Here is a 14,320-nt window from a genome sequence, read left to right as displayed (position 1 = left end):
ATACTTCCGACCCATCCAAGAAGTGAATTGAAGTCTTATGTTGGAAATCACTTTTTTAAGATTTGGGCCAGTCAATGGCGTCTATGCCTCTGTCGGCCATGAACTTCTTACACACTCGGGACACGTGAGATGGGGCATTGTCCTGGACCAAGAAGAATGCAGGGCTCACTTCAACAGCGTAAGTTCTGTCAAAGGCTCTGAGAATTTCATCCCCGTACCTAACAGCAGTCGGTACAATTTGATAACACGTGGAGGTTTGTACGACCCTCCAAGCATATGCCTCCCCAGACCATCACTGACCCACCGCCAGACCACTCATTCTGGATGATTTTGCAGGCAGCATAACGTTCTCCATGGCATCTCCAGACTCCTTCACGTCTGCCACATGTGCTCAGTCTGAACCTGCTTTCATCTGTGAAGAGAATGAGGCATTGATTGGGACCTGCCAATTCTGGTGAATGCCAATCGAGCTGAATGGTGCTGGGCTGTGAGCACAGGTCCCACTACAGGATGTCAAGCCCTCATGAAGTCCGTGTCTGACAGTACAGTCAGAAACATGCACACCAGTAGCTATTTTCAGGTCATTTTTTTAGGGCTCTGGCTGTGCTCTATCTGGACCTTCTTGATCAAAGAAGCAGAAACCGGTCCTGCTGATCGGTTAATGCCCTTCTACGGCCCTGTCTGGCTCTCCTCGTTTATTGGCCTGTGTCCTAGTATCTGCTCCTCGCTCTTGTGACTGCTGGGAGATGTGTCTTCTTGAAACAGCACGTATGGATGTACCATCCTGGAGGAGCTGGATTACCGGTGCAAGCTGAATGGGCTGCAGGTACTGCCTCATGCTACCAGTAGTGACGACACTGGAAAAACCATTCCCTGAAAACTTGCTGATGCCTGGCCAGTGCACCTGTTGTCACTTTCATTTGCACCAAAGCAAATGAAATTACAATCGCTTATGCTTCCTTACTGGACAGATTGCTATACCTGAAGTTTAAATGACATGGGGTAAGGCCCCCCTGCACAGGGCCGTGCCCGTAATCTCGGGCTCTGGCAGCCGCGAACAGCCACCCGCATTTTCGGCCCGTGCTCTCCCATACAAAGTATGGGAGCACGGTCCGTAAAAAGCAGAAGATAGGACATGTCCTATCTTTTGCGGACACAGGATGTGCAGAAGAAAAAGTTGCAGTATTCGGGACACGGTGCCTGACAGGTAAGTGTTCAAAATGAAGTATTTTTCAGTAGATTTTATTTGTAACAGATACTACGTGTTTCAGGACCGGAGAGGAAGAGACCTGTCCAGTCCTCAAACGCGTAGTATCTATTACAAATAAAATCTACTGAAAAATACTTTGTTTTGAACACTTACCTGTCAGGCGCCGTGTCCCGGATACTGCAACTTTTTCTTCTCCACATCCTGTGTTCGATCTCCCCGGGAACAGATTTTTCTCCCGTGGGATAGCAGCAGGTGGAAGCCGACACCTACAACGATCACTAACAATTGAGTGTATCAGCTCACCTCTCTGCTCACACTGTCCCCCGTTCCTTACAATATTACCTTAGAGGAGCGCCGTTGTCCTCCTCCTCTTTCCTTTTTCTCTATCTTTTCCGGAGGCTTTCTACGGCCCAGACCCCTACCCACAAATATACGGGAAGATGTCCGTGGTCAAGAGAAATGAATGGGCCTGTAATTGCGGACCATAATTATGGTCCGCAATTACGGATAAAATCTACGGTCGTGTGCATGAGGCCCTTATACTGTGATGCTTGTATGTTCCCTTAATTTTTTCGAGCACTGTATATTAGATAAAGTGGAATATTATTTTAAAGGCACTAAAATCATTTCAAGGTACGTAATGCACTTTTTAAGCTCGAGCATTTTCCAGCACAAGCCACAAACTTTCATTTTTGGAAATACTTACAAGACTAATTTAATGAGAAGTAAAGACCAGAAAATGGGTTTCCTAACTTTGCAGGTCACAAAAGTAGAAAATAATGGTGACAGAACATTTTGACTTGGTGGCTATGTACTAGTGAATATATCCATAGGGACCCTAATAAACATTGGGCAGGTTTACTACTGTTTCTGAGTCTAGAAAGTGTTGGAAATGCAGCAAATTTGGAAAAGTGGTCCGAAAAAGGAGGGGGGTAGTTTAGCAGAAAGGGGTGTGGCTTAAGATGCATAATGTGAACTAAAAATGCGCCAAAAACTCACAAAATAAGCAAAATCAAAAGTAGTATAAGAAAGAGATAATTGTCTAACAGGTCACGCAAGATGCGACAGAATTATCATGGAGCATGCACCAGTGTGAAAAATTTGGTGCATTTTGCGCCTGCCTGGTCTAACTTTACGCTGTCTAAGGGTATGTTCACACGCTTAACAAAAAACGTCTGAAAATACAAAGCTGATTTCAGAGAAAACCGTCTGATTTTCAGGCGTATTTGAAGCTGAAAATGAAATTTGGACCTTCTTTTGAGGCTTCTTTTCAGGTGTTTTTTGAGGCGTTTTTCATAGTGTTCAATGGAAAATCAGCTCCAAAAAACGCCTCAAGAAGTGACATGCTATTTATTTTTATGGAGCGTCTTTTTACGTTCCGTTTTTTAAACAGGCGTAAAAAGATGCCCTGTATGAACTACGTGCTGTTTTTCCCATTGATTTCAATGGGCAGATGTTTGTATGCATTCAGCTTTCGTTTTTTCAGGCGTTTTTCGAGGCGTAAACGTCCCGAAATATACCTGAAAACTGCGTGTGAACATACCCTAACTATGAGGGTATGGTCAAATGCACAAGTAAAAACGACTGAAAATTACAGAGCTGTTTTCAAGGGAAAACAGCCTCTGATTTTCAGCCGTTTTTTAAACCAAAAAACGTTTTTTGAGGCTTTTCTTTAGATGTTTTTGGAGCTGTTTTTTATTGACCCTATGAAAAATAGCTCCAAAAAAGGCCCAAGAAGTGACATGCTCCTTCTTACGTGGCATATTTTTACTTGTCGCTTTTTAAAATAGCGGCGTAATAAAAACGCCCCGTCTGAACAAAATGCAGTTTTTCCCATTGATAACAATGGGAAGCTGTACATCGGCGTTTCACTAGCGGTTTCCAAGGCTTATTTTGAGGCGTTGATGCCCCGAAACACGCCTGAAAACACTGCGTGTGAACATACCCTTAGACAGCATTAGTAAATATGGGCCATTCAACATAAAGGAATGAACCTGTCATCAACATGTCTAGGCAACGTGATATTCAGGTGTGTGTGTGCGTGCGTGTGTGTTCACACAACCTATTTTTAGCTGTTTTTCGAGCCGTAAACGCCAAGCATCTGCTTTTTTATTTCAATGGTAAAAACGGCGTTACGTTTCCAAGGGGCATTTTTTACGTGGCCGTTTTTAAAAACGGCCTCGTAAAAAGAAGTGCATGTCACTCCTTGAGCTGTTTTTGGAGCCGTTTTTCATTGACTCAATAGAAAAATGGACGTAAAAAAAACGCTAGTTGCTTAAAAAAATGTTTTCTTAAAACTTAAAATACGTTTTCTCTGGAAAACAGCTCCGTATTTTCAGCCGTCTTTTGTTAAGCGTGTGAACATAGCCTTAATCAGGTGACTAAAGTTGCCACATTAGATAAAAGTCAAACAATTTCAGCCAACCATCATTTAAAAAAAATTAGCACAAACAATTTCTCGCCTCAGCGGACCACAGACTTCTGTCTGCCGAAAATGTGATTGAGCAGGTTGGAAAATTTTGTCCGAAACTACATGTGCATGACATGATCCACCGAACCCGGCCAATCATTTGTCACTTTGCACCAGCAAATGAACTCCCAGATCGTCTAGTTTAGACTCTACTGTTGCTGGTGGGTTCATTTGTATAAACGATCCCACAGGGAAATGAATTGGCCGCACTGCACATGTGTTCTCTCTTTGCGGACGCTGACATGTAGATCTACAATTTCAATTGGATGGCAAATTAAATCCTTTCATTGCTAATGGCCACGCAGTAAACCGCCATAAGCTGCATAACCATGAGGCCATTAACAATGATGGTGCTTTTTCCTGCTCCCAATTTGCAAACTACGCCGATTTACGTGTTGGCGGTTTCAGCAGCATCGTGGACGCAGCTTGGCCTCTGTGCGTCTGCAAAGTGAGAACCCAGCCTTAGTCTATGTTCACACAGGGTGTATGTGCTGCGTAAAAACACACCACGTATCCACTCTGTGCGCCACAGGGAATTCCGTCCGGAATGTCCGCTGCGGAAAACTGCACATAAAGTTTCAGACATATGGAGCCATGGCAACACGTCCTTCCACCGTCCTGCAGCCTGGTCTCCTGGGATGATGTTTCATCCCTATCACAGGCTGCAGCAGTCACATAGGATGAAACATCATCCCCGGGGGACGGCTTGGACGAAGAAGCATAGAATTCTTGAAGTATAGGATTTTTTATTATTTTTTCGAGATGCATTTTTTGCAGCGGAATCGCTGCTTTTCCGCTGCAAAAAAAGCAACCTCTGCTATTTGTTGCGGATTTTACCTCCCCATTGAATTCAATGCAGAAAACCCGCAACAAATAAGCAGCGATTACGCAAATACAATTGACATGCTGCAGATTTTTTATAAAAACACACCGCAGGTTAATTTCTGAGCATTTTTCCGCTTCAAATCTCATCTACTCTGCTGCTACTGTATTATGCTGTAGATTTTCCACAACGAAATCCATTGTGAAAATCCACAGCATTTACGCTACATGTGAACTTAAAATGCTTTCTAGGATTATAAAAAAAAAAACTTCTGTTTTTCTCCCGAAATAGCACTACGTGTCTGGTACAGCAGCTTCGCCCCATACACTTGAATGAATTTAAGAATTAAGCTTTATCTACATAAAGCCCTTTTGAAAATGAGTAATATTCACCAGAGAGCAATGGCGTAACTACCGCTATAGCAGCTGTAGTGGCTGCTACGGGGCCCGCAGCCGGAGGCTCCGCTAGCAGCTGCTATGACTGCTACAACGCGACGCCACTGAAAGGGTTGTTCCTACAAAAGACATGCATCCCATATCCACAGGATAATTTTATCTTTGTTTTTAGGTGTGAAAATGTTGGAAAAGTGAGGAGCCGAAGACATCTGAGAGGCAAATTCTGCAGAAATGGGTCATGAAATCTTGACCGGATGGAGAAGAAAAGAGGAAAAATAACTACTAGACTCTGAGAAGTTGTCACCTGTGAGTCCCTGGATTTATAGAGAATCTGTCACCTCTCCTAACCTGTTTATTATAGGAAGAAGTCTTTGTGCAGTCCAGGGCTGATAGACAAATGGGTGTTACCATTCCCCTTGTCACGAGGATGTGTCTCTGCACAGTGTGATACTGTCAGTATGTAGGGACATCCCTTTGACAAAGGGAATCGTAACACCCATTTGTTAATGCTTGCACAAAAGGTAGTGTTAACAATAGTTACGGTGCGGCGGTGGAGAAGGGGGGCCCATTTTTGGGGAACAGCCCCAGTTCTATGGTCTACTTAATATGCCACTGAGTGTAGAGCGTGGAGACGTGTCTCAGACTTGCAGACAACGATCTCCATATAAAAGTCTCATAAAGCGGTGGCCTTCTTGGATACCAGAAAACGGGGACCGGAAGTCGGGACGGAGCCAGGAACAAGCAGGAGATGGCCACCAGTTATGTTAGCTATAATTTTGCAGTTTATAGTAAGGGTATGTTCACACATACATGTCCGTTACGGCTGAAATCACTGAGCTGTTTTCAGGAGAAAACAGCTCCGCAAATTCAGACGTAATGGCAAGTGCAGGCGCTTTTCATGCGTCCATTACGGACGTAATTGGAACTGTTTTTCCATGAAGTCAATGGAAAATGGCTCCAATTACGTCTCAAGAAGTGACAGGCACTTCTTTGACGCAGGCGTCTTTTTTTACACGCCGTCTTTTGACAGCGGTGCGTAAAAAAAAATGACCGTCGGCACAGAACATCGTATAGCCCATTCAAATGAATGAGCAGATGTTTGCTGCCGCTTTGGAGCCGTATTTTCGGACGTAATTCGGGGCTAAAACGAAACTTAGTTTTGTTTTTGACTGGAGGGTTGCTTTAACCTGGTCCTATCTGAATCTTATGTGCGACCCTTTGATGGAGTCAAGGGTCATATTTTATGCCCCCACACTATGTCAACATGGTGTTTTACCCTTTACAGTACTGAAAAAAAAGTTTATAGAATTTTATTGATATGATGTACCTTATACTGTATAGAATGCAAATAAAACAGGTGCAATGAAACATGAATTACCATTGGACAATAAAAACTATATTGCAGATTTGAAAATACATGTCGCCTTTTCTGCTGAATAGTTTGTTAAAGTGCGTGCAGGTCGCTAGGACAGCGCTGTATTTGAACTTTCATGATTTAATAGCATTCGTTTTAAGTACATTTTCCTGCTCTTATCATAATACATAATCCTCCACAATTAACTGTTTGCCTATCTCCCTTTATCTCGTTTTAACTTGGGACTTTAAACCGGAGATTATGGTTTAACTAAGGTTTTCCAGCACACATTACACAGTGCACACTGTTTAGAGACTGTTCTTTTGATCTTGGCTTGGGGGCTTTCACCACGTGTGCTGTATGACCCCTGAGTCCTGGGGATTTTTTTCTGGCTTAGGTGCAAGGGCAGAGCGATGTGATTCTACTATTTAACATTTAGAGGTTTTCTCTTGTAGATTTATTAACTGTAGGTTTTTCCCATAGATAGAGATAGAACACCATGCTGTTAATAAGTACACAGTGGCATGATTGTATGTGGAATAAACAATACATGTTTTATAATATACATATGTCACTACCTAAGGACCTTGACCTCACCCTCTAAATTGTCTTTAATGCCCAAGTAACAGTTACCTTGAATAACTTTTTTATATTACATATACTCTTGCAATTGTTTGGTATATGAGACTTTTCATACATGAAAGGGGGAAATCTAGAAATCTATACAAAATATATAGTACCAGAACTACAATAGTAAAATAGTGAGACATTTTACCATGTTTTTTTCATCCCATCGTATTTTCCGTGTAAAGATTACGTTTATTACATGCATTAATTGCATACAATCCGATCCCCCCCCCCCCCCCCAAGTGCATCAGTGACCAGTGCATCCATTACTCTGCCTTCCATTATTGTTTAAATCAAGTTTGTATGTTAATCAATTTTTTTAAGAACTTTTAGTGGTTTATGTTTAATTTTCTATATCCTCATCTATATAAAAAAAATAATCTTGAAATCTTGCACCTCATAATAGACTGACACTTCCTGTTCTGTAGAGATCACTTCTCAGCAGTCATTTCATTATCATCACAGGCAGGAGGATTACAATGAAAGGTAACACCTCTATATAGATAACGCGATATCCACCATTCACAATAGGTGATGGACACAGCTCCCCTTCTATCCCTTCCTACATAGTGACCTCTGCACAGGTCACAGAGCATGCCTAGAAAACTCTGCTATAGAACTCAATGGGTCAGCTCCAGACTATTGTTTCCTATGGTCCATGTGGCTGCTTTAAAGCATATCTCTAAATGCTGTTAACAACTGCTCAGTCAAGATGACTGCTCCAATAAACAAAAAAGATCAAAACAGAATATGTTTCAGTATCTGGTTTTAATTAGTAAAAAAAAAAAATAGGTGCTAAATTTCAGATTGGTAAAAGACTGACCGCTGGGTTCCCCTAAATGTTAGATATACAATTCCACCCATTTAAAGGGGTATTCCCTTCTTATAAAGTGATGGCATATCGCTAAGATATGCCATCACTTTATGATCATTAGGGGTCCAAACTCTGGGACCTCCACCAACACTGGGAATGGAGTGGTCGCAGTGCTGATTTAGCACTGCGTCTCCTTTACTCTGCACATCGGTGCCCCAGACACCCACTTTTCAGGGTACGTTTGTACGGCCCCATTAAAGTGGATGGGACTGGTTGCGGTTTCCTGTACTGCCAGGAAGCCAGGCGCATCAATATACAAGAAGATGACACGGATCTAATTCAGCGTTGCAGCCCCTTTATTCTTAGAATCGGTGGGGGTCCAACCTCTGGGATCATAAAGTGATGTCATAGCTTAGCAGTATGCTATCTCTTTATAAGATGGGAATACTCCTTTAAGGCTGATCATTTAAGAGGGAACTAGGGGCAGGGATCCCCCATTCTAATGATCAGAGAGGTTCCTCCGGTCTAACATTTAAATCATATAATTGTTATTTGTGGGAAATTCCATTTAAAACTGAACCATTCTGAAACTTTTCCTTTGAGTGTAACCTACTGAAAAGCAGATTTCAAAATGTACGCATACCGATATCATTTTGTACATCATCTGTCAAATCCATTATCCATTTATTTTAATTACTAAACAAATAATGATAATTGTGAAAGATTTATTTTATTATATGACCTCAAGCTATAACATCCTGACAGAGCCCCAAGTAAGTTAAAATATTTTTGCACAAAAATTCCATCAAAATGAATGGATTAGGAAAGAACGTAAACAAAATCATTACTGTGTTTAACGACTAATGCAACTATTCCATAACTGGCAGACAACCATGGAGAAGAACTATGTGCAAACAAGCTACAGCTACACTTATTCACTTTGGACAAGTACTTAATATATATATGAGACAAACTCAAGGATATGGCACCCACCATCCACCCTTATTTACAGTTCTGCATAAAACACTGTATGTCTACAAGTAGATATTGTGAAATGTACCAGCATCACTATGAGTCAGTGGTGTTGCTAGGGTCTTAAAAAATCAAATAAATAAATTTTTACATAATATCGGAGATAGCATATCTATAAGACTAAGGCCTTATTCACACGACAGTGAAAAAAAATGTCCATTTAAAACTGATCAACTGTCAGTTTTTCATGCCCATTTTGCATCAGTTTGTCTCTAAATTTTCATCCATTTCAAGTCCATCTGTCCGTTTTTAATGTCCGTTTGACATCCATTTTGCATCAGTTTTTCATGGCCGTTAAAAAAACTGATGAATTTCATTGGTCAGGCTTTTTTTGTCCCAACCCCCTGAAAACAACCAAAGGAAGGTCACATGTTCACCTAGACACTATTTACAGCCTCCCTGTAGATGATGCCACACGCCCCCTGTATATGATGCCACACGCCCCCTGTATATGATGCCACACGCCCCCTGTAGATGATGCCACACGCCTCCCTGTACATGCCACACGCCTCCCTGTAGATGATGCCACACGCCTCTCTGTAGATGATGGGGGCACGCCCCCTGTAGATGATGCCACACGCCTCCCTGTAGATGATGCAACACCAGCCTCCCTGTAGATCGTGCCACACCAGCCTCCCTGTAGATCGTGCCACACCAGCCTCCCTGTAGATCGTGCCACACCAGCCTCCCTGTAGATCGTGCCACACCAGCCTCCCTGTAGATCGTGCCACACCAGCCTCCCTGTAGATCGTGCCACACCAGCCTCCCTGTAGATCGTGCCACACCAGCCTCCCTGTAGATCGTGCCACACCAGCCTCCTTGAAGATGCCACACCAGCCTCCCTGTAGATGCCACACCAGCCTCCCTGTAGATGCCACACCAGCCTCCCTGTAGATGCCACACCAGCCTCCTTGTAGATGCCACACCAGCCTCCTTGTAGATGCCACACCAGCCTCCTTGTAGATGCCACACCAGCCTCCTTGTAGATGCCACACCAGCCTCCTTGTAGATGCCACACCAGCCTCCCTGTAGATGCCACACCAGCCTCCCTGTAGATGCCACACCAGCCTCCCTGTAGATGCCACACCAACCTGCCTGTAGATGCCACACCAACCTGCCTGTAGATGCCACACCAGCCTCCCTGTAGATGCCACACCAACCTGCCTGTAGATGCCACACCAGCCTGCCTGTAGATGCCACACCAGCCTGCCTATAGATCATGCAACATACTCACGAGAGCAGCGCCGTCTCTCCTCTTCTTCACTTGTGGTCACTCATCTGCACGGGATCTGGCAAGGCAGCGCGACGGGGCAATGACGTCATCGAGGCGCCTTCAAACCCGAGTGACCACAGACGAGTGACCACACCTGAAGAAGCACCGCAAACGTGAGTATGCCAACGATAGCCAGCAAGGGAACTAGTAGTTCCCTTGCCAATCCCCATGTAACAGATCCGTTTTTAACGGTTGTTACATGTATTGACAGCCGTTAAAAACGGATCCATTGACTTCTATGGGGGCCGTCAGGCCGTTAAAACGGCCAAAAATAGGACATGTCCTATTTTTTGACGGCCATTATTCACGGGCCGTTAAAAAAACGGCCGTGTGAATGCACCCATAGAATATCATTGTTCTGAAAACGGCCATGTGAAAGCCGTTAAAAGGACGGCCATCACATGGCCGTTTTTCACTGTCGTGTGAAAGAGGCCTAAGGCTCCTATAGCTACATGGCTGGATAGAATTGGATGCATTGCCTCAGCAGACAGTATCACACATGATAGGCTTAGATACATGGCCCCAGCAGACAGTATCACACATGATAGTCTTAGGGCTCATTCAGACTAGCTTGATTCTCGTCCGTGTATTGTGTGTTGAAACAACGCACAGCACACAGACCCATTGATATCAGTGGTATCATCTTTATCATGGGTAACGGGAAGAGCGGAGTACGATCCAGTACCCGACCATTTGCAGTGATGGTCGGGTACTGGGGCGATTGCAGGCTGGTATTATTAGGCTGGGAAAGGACAAAAACAATGGGGTCATCTCACCCTGGTAATGCCAGCCTGCTGCTGCTATGTTGTATCTGGCTAGTTATGAAAAATGGGGGGGGACCGCATGATTTTCCATTTAAAAAAAATTGGGTCCCCCCCCCCCATTTTTGATAACCAGCCAGATACAACATAGCAGCAGCAGGCTAGTATTACTAGGGTGGGAAGGCCCACTGTTTTTGGGCTTTCCCAGCCTAATAATACCAGCCTGCGGTCGCCTGATGGGATGACAAATGGTGAACTATTGTTGTAGTGAGCTTTTATTTGCAGGAGTGTTGCCCTTCAGATATCCGTAAGGTTGTTCCATAACTCCTAAATTTCTATTGGATGACAGCTGAGTAGAAGTTTTTCTGAATAGACTCTTGGAATTGTTGTTGTATTCATTTGCACTCGTTCGTCCCCTTCTAACACCCGTAAAAGTCACTCTGATCATGTTTTGCCTATACTAAAGTAAAATGAAACAAAAATAGCCATCGATCTTGTAACACGACCTGATATAGTATGCAGTCAGGTGACTCAGGTGATGGTCAGGGTGAAAACATAGATAGACAGATTGTGTTGTTCATAGTAGTATTTTGTTTAGGATTTTTGATTCTTCTGTACTGGCATGAGCCATAAATAAATCATGTTGTATCCTTGTATAATTGTACAAACTTAGAGAGCATTATGCTTCCTATAAGTTTGTTTACTTTGATTGAACTTTTCTATGTCTCTCCCATGTAGACATTTATATTAGAACAAACATCCTCCTCAGCACACAGAATGCAATACTTTCCCCATGACTTGTAGGAATATTGCATGCCTCAGACATCAAAGGTTTGGCCTCTTTCTTAGTATCAATTTCCCTTTGCTTTTGGTCAGCTGTAAAAAAAAAATACTAAAAAAAGCATGGGGAAGAACTCAATTTGCAATATGATAATAACGTTCCCCGTAGCAAACACGAATATAGTACTCTCATGCCCTCAGTCGTTATATGAATAGGTGAATGTCTGTCATTATTATGTTTTATATATATATATATATATATATATATATATATATATATATATTAGTCCTCAATGAATTAGAATATCATCAAAAAGTTCATTTATTTCAGTAATTCAATTAAAAAAGTGAAACTCATATATTATATAGATCCATTACACACAGAGTATTCTATTTCCAGCATTTTTTTCTTTTAATGTTGATGATTATGGGTAACAGTTCATGAAAACCCAAAATTTAGTGTCTCAGAAAATTTGAATATTATATAAGCCCAATTTCAAAAATGATTTTTAATACCGCAATGTTGGCCTACAGAAAAGTATGTACAGTATATGCACTCAATCGGGGCTCCTTCTGCATGAATTACTTCATCAATGCGGCGTGACATGGAGGCGATCAGCCTGTGGCACTGCTGAGGTGTTATCAATGCGGCGTGGCATGGAGGCGATCAGCCTGTGGCACTGCTGAGGTGTTATCAATGCGGCGTGGCATGGAGGCGATCAGCCTGTGGCACTGCTGAGGTGTTATCAATGCGGCGTGGCATGGAGGCGATCAGCCTGTGGCACTGCTGAGGTGTTATGGAAGCACAGGTTGATCTGATTTCGGCCTTCAGCTCATCTGCATTGTTGGGTCTGGTGTCTCATCTTCCTCTTAACAATACCCCTTAGATTAGATTGATGCCTCTCCACTCTCCCTCCAGATTCTGGAACCTTGACTTCCAAATGAAATGCAAAATTTACTTTCATCTGAAAACAGGACTTTGGACCACTGAGCAGCAGTGTTGATCAATGTGTTATATGAAGTCCAGAGTCAATGCTGCCGTCTACCAAGAAATTTACCATATCAAATCACATGCATTGCCAACGGAAAGTTAGTAGATTCTGTCAGGATTTAGGCGCGGTTTTAACGTGTGAATACGGCCTAAATGTATCACCTAAGTATTACTAATATATGCTACCATTATTTGATCTGGAGAACATCTGTTGTACAGAAGAATTGAATATATACTTGCAGTAAAGCACACAAAGGTAGTGGCCTCAGGCCGCAGAATTGTGGAGGCAGAAAACTGTAGGGAAATGATTTACTGAATAACTTACTCCATTCACAATTCCTGTTGACATTAACCCCTACCCCACCCCCTTCACTATCAAAAATCTAAGATGATTGTCTCAATCTCAATATTTAAAAAAAAAAATACTTGTACCCGAACCTGTAGCCCATGCAAGACTAGAAGTTGAACATTAATGCCTATAGACTACACCTGTTGTTGCAGCTAAAAAATTAACAAGAATTGTTTCATTAAATCACTAGTTCTTGGGGAAACATGTGTCTACAGGTACTAGTGGTAGCGAAAGTCCCATTCTGTTAATAAAAATAGATTTGTTGTTGTAGTTTTAATTTTTTTAATTTTTGGCTGTGCCGGAATGCAGAAAAGGGCCGCCATAATAACTATCCAACTTTAATGGTAACAAGTTTTTGGATACAAGTGTCATAGTTGAGATATCTACTAAGGATATGCCATGGTTACATTAAAAAAAAAATGATTGTGCCTGGAGCCGTGTGAGTAGTAATGAGTCATTGTAGAGTATGTATCTGGAAATTTGTATGGACAAGTGATAAGTGAAATCAGTGTATTTCCTGCATGTTCCCATGAATGCTGGTTGTGTGTGAGCCACAGGCAGAGACTTCTACAGTGAAGGAGATTTTACAAATCTATCATACAAAGATGTAATATAGCGCCCTCTGCTGGAAATGTAACTGGTATTACCTTAAAAAAAAAAAAAGTTATGAATTATATTGTGTGAATATTTCTATGAGCAGAAAACAAACTTTGAAGCATACCAGAATAATAAAAATAATACATTTATATCACTATTAGCTAATGTAGTACTGCGGGATTACTAAAATATAGAAATATACTGAGGTCTCCTTACAAAGGTCTTGTCTTTTTATCAACTCTTCTATTATTTTAAATGTGTCATTTTCTGACTTTGACTCCACATCTGAATATTTTGCTTGCTGTGTATGCTCTTAGGGCTTGTTCACATCAGCATTCAGTTTCCGTTGATGGGTTCGTCTGCGCTATTGAATCCGTCAAAAAAACGGAAACCTTATGGAACGGAGACAAACGGAAACCATTCGCAACGGAAGCATTAACATTTAAATCAATGGTAATGCAAACGGAAGCTGTGGTTTCCTTTTGCCATTCCATAAATGGGTTCCTCCGATGGAAAGCTCTGACGGAACCCATCATCAAGAACCGAACACTGATGTGAACACACCATTATTCCTTCATTTTCTGACTGATGTTTTCAGTTACACTCCAATTTGTACCGGTTAGGTTATACTTATTCTGTATACTTAAAGATGGCCTGTCACTAGTTCAGTAAAGCCCAATATCCTCCCTCATATAAAGCCCGATATCCTCCCTCATATCATAAGTGCTGTCAGTGTAATTTGTATCACAATCCGATTTTTACTTTCCGAGCAATTAGACATTTTCTTATAATGCTAATTAGACTATATTAGCTAAAAGGGCGGTGATGCTGAGGCTTCTCTGGG

Source organism: Rhinoderma darwinii, chromosome 2, assembly GCF_050947455.1.
Source record: "Rhinoderma darwinii isolate aRhiDar2 chromosome 2, aRhiDar2.hap1, whole genome shotgun sequence".
Classification (NCBI taxonomy): Eukaryota; Metazoa; Chordata; class Amphibia; order Anura; family Rhinodermatidae; genus Rhinoderma; species Rhinoderma darwinii.
The sequence above is the reverse complement of the archived record's forward strand: the minus strand, read 5'-3'. Positions refer to the sequence as shown.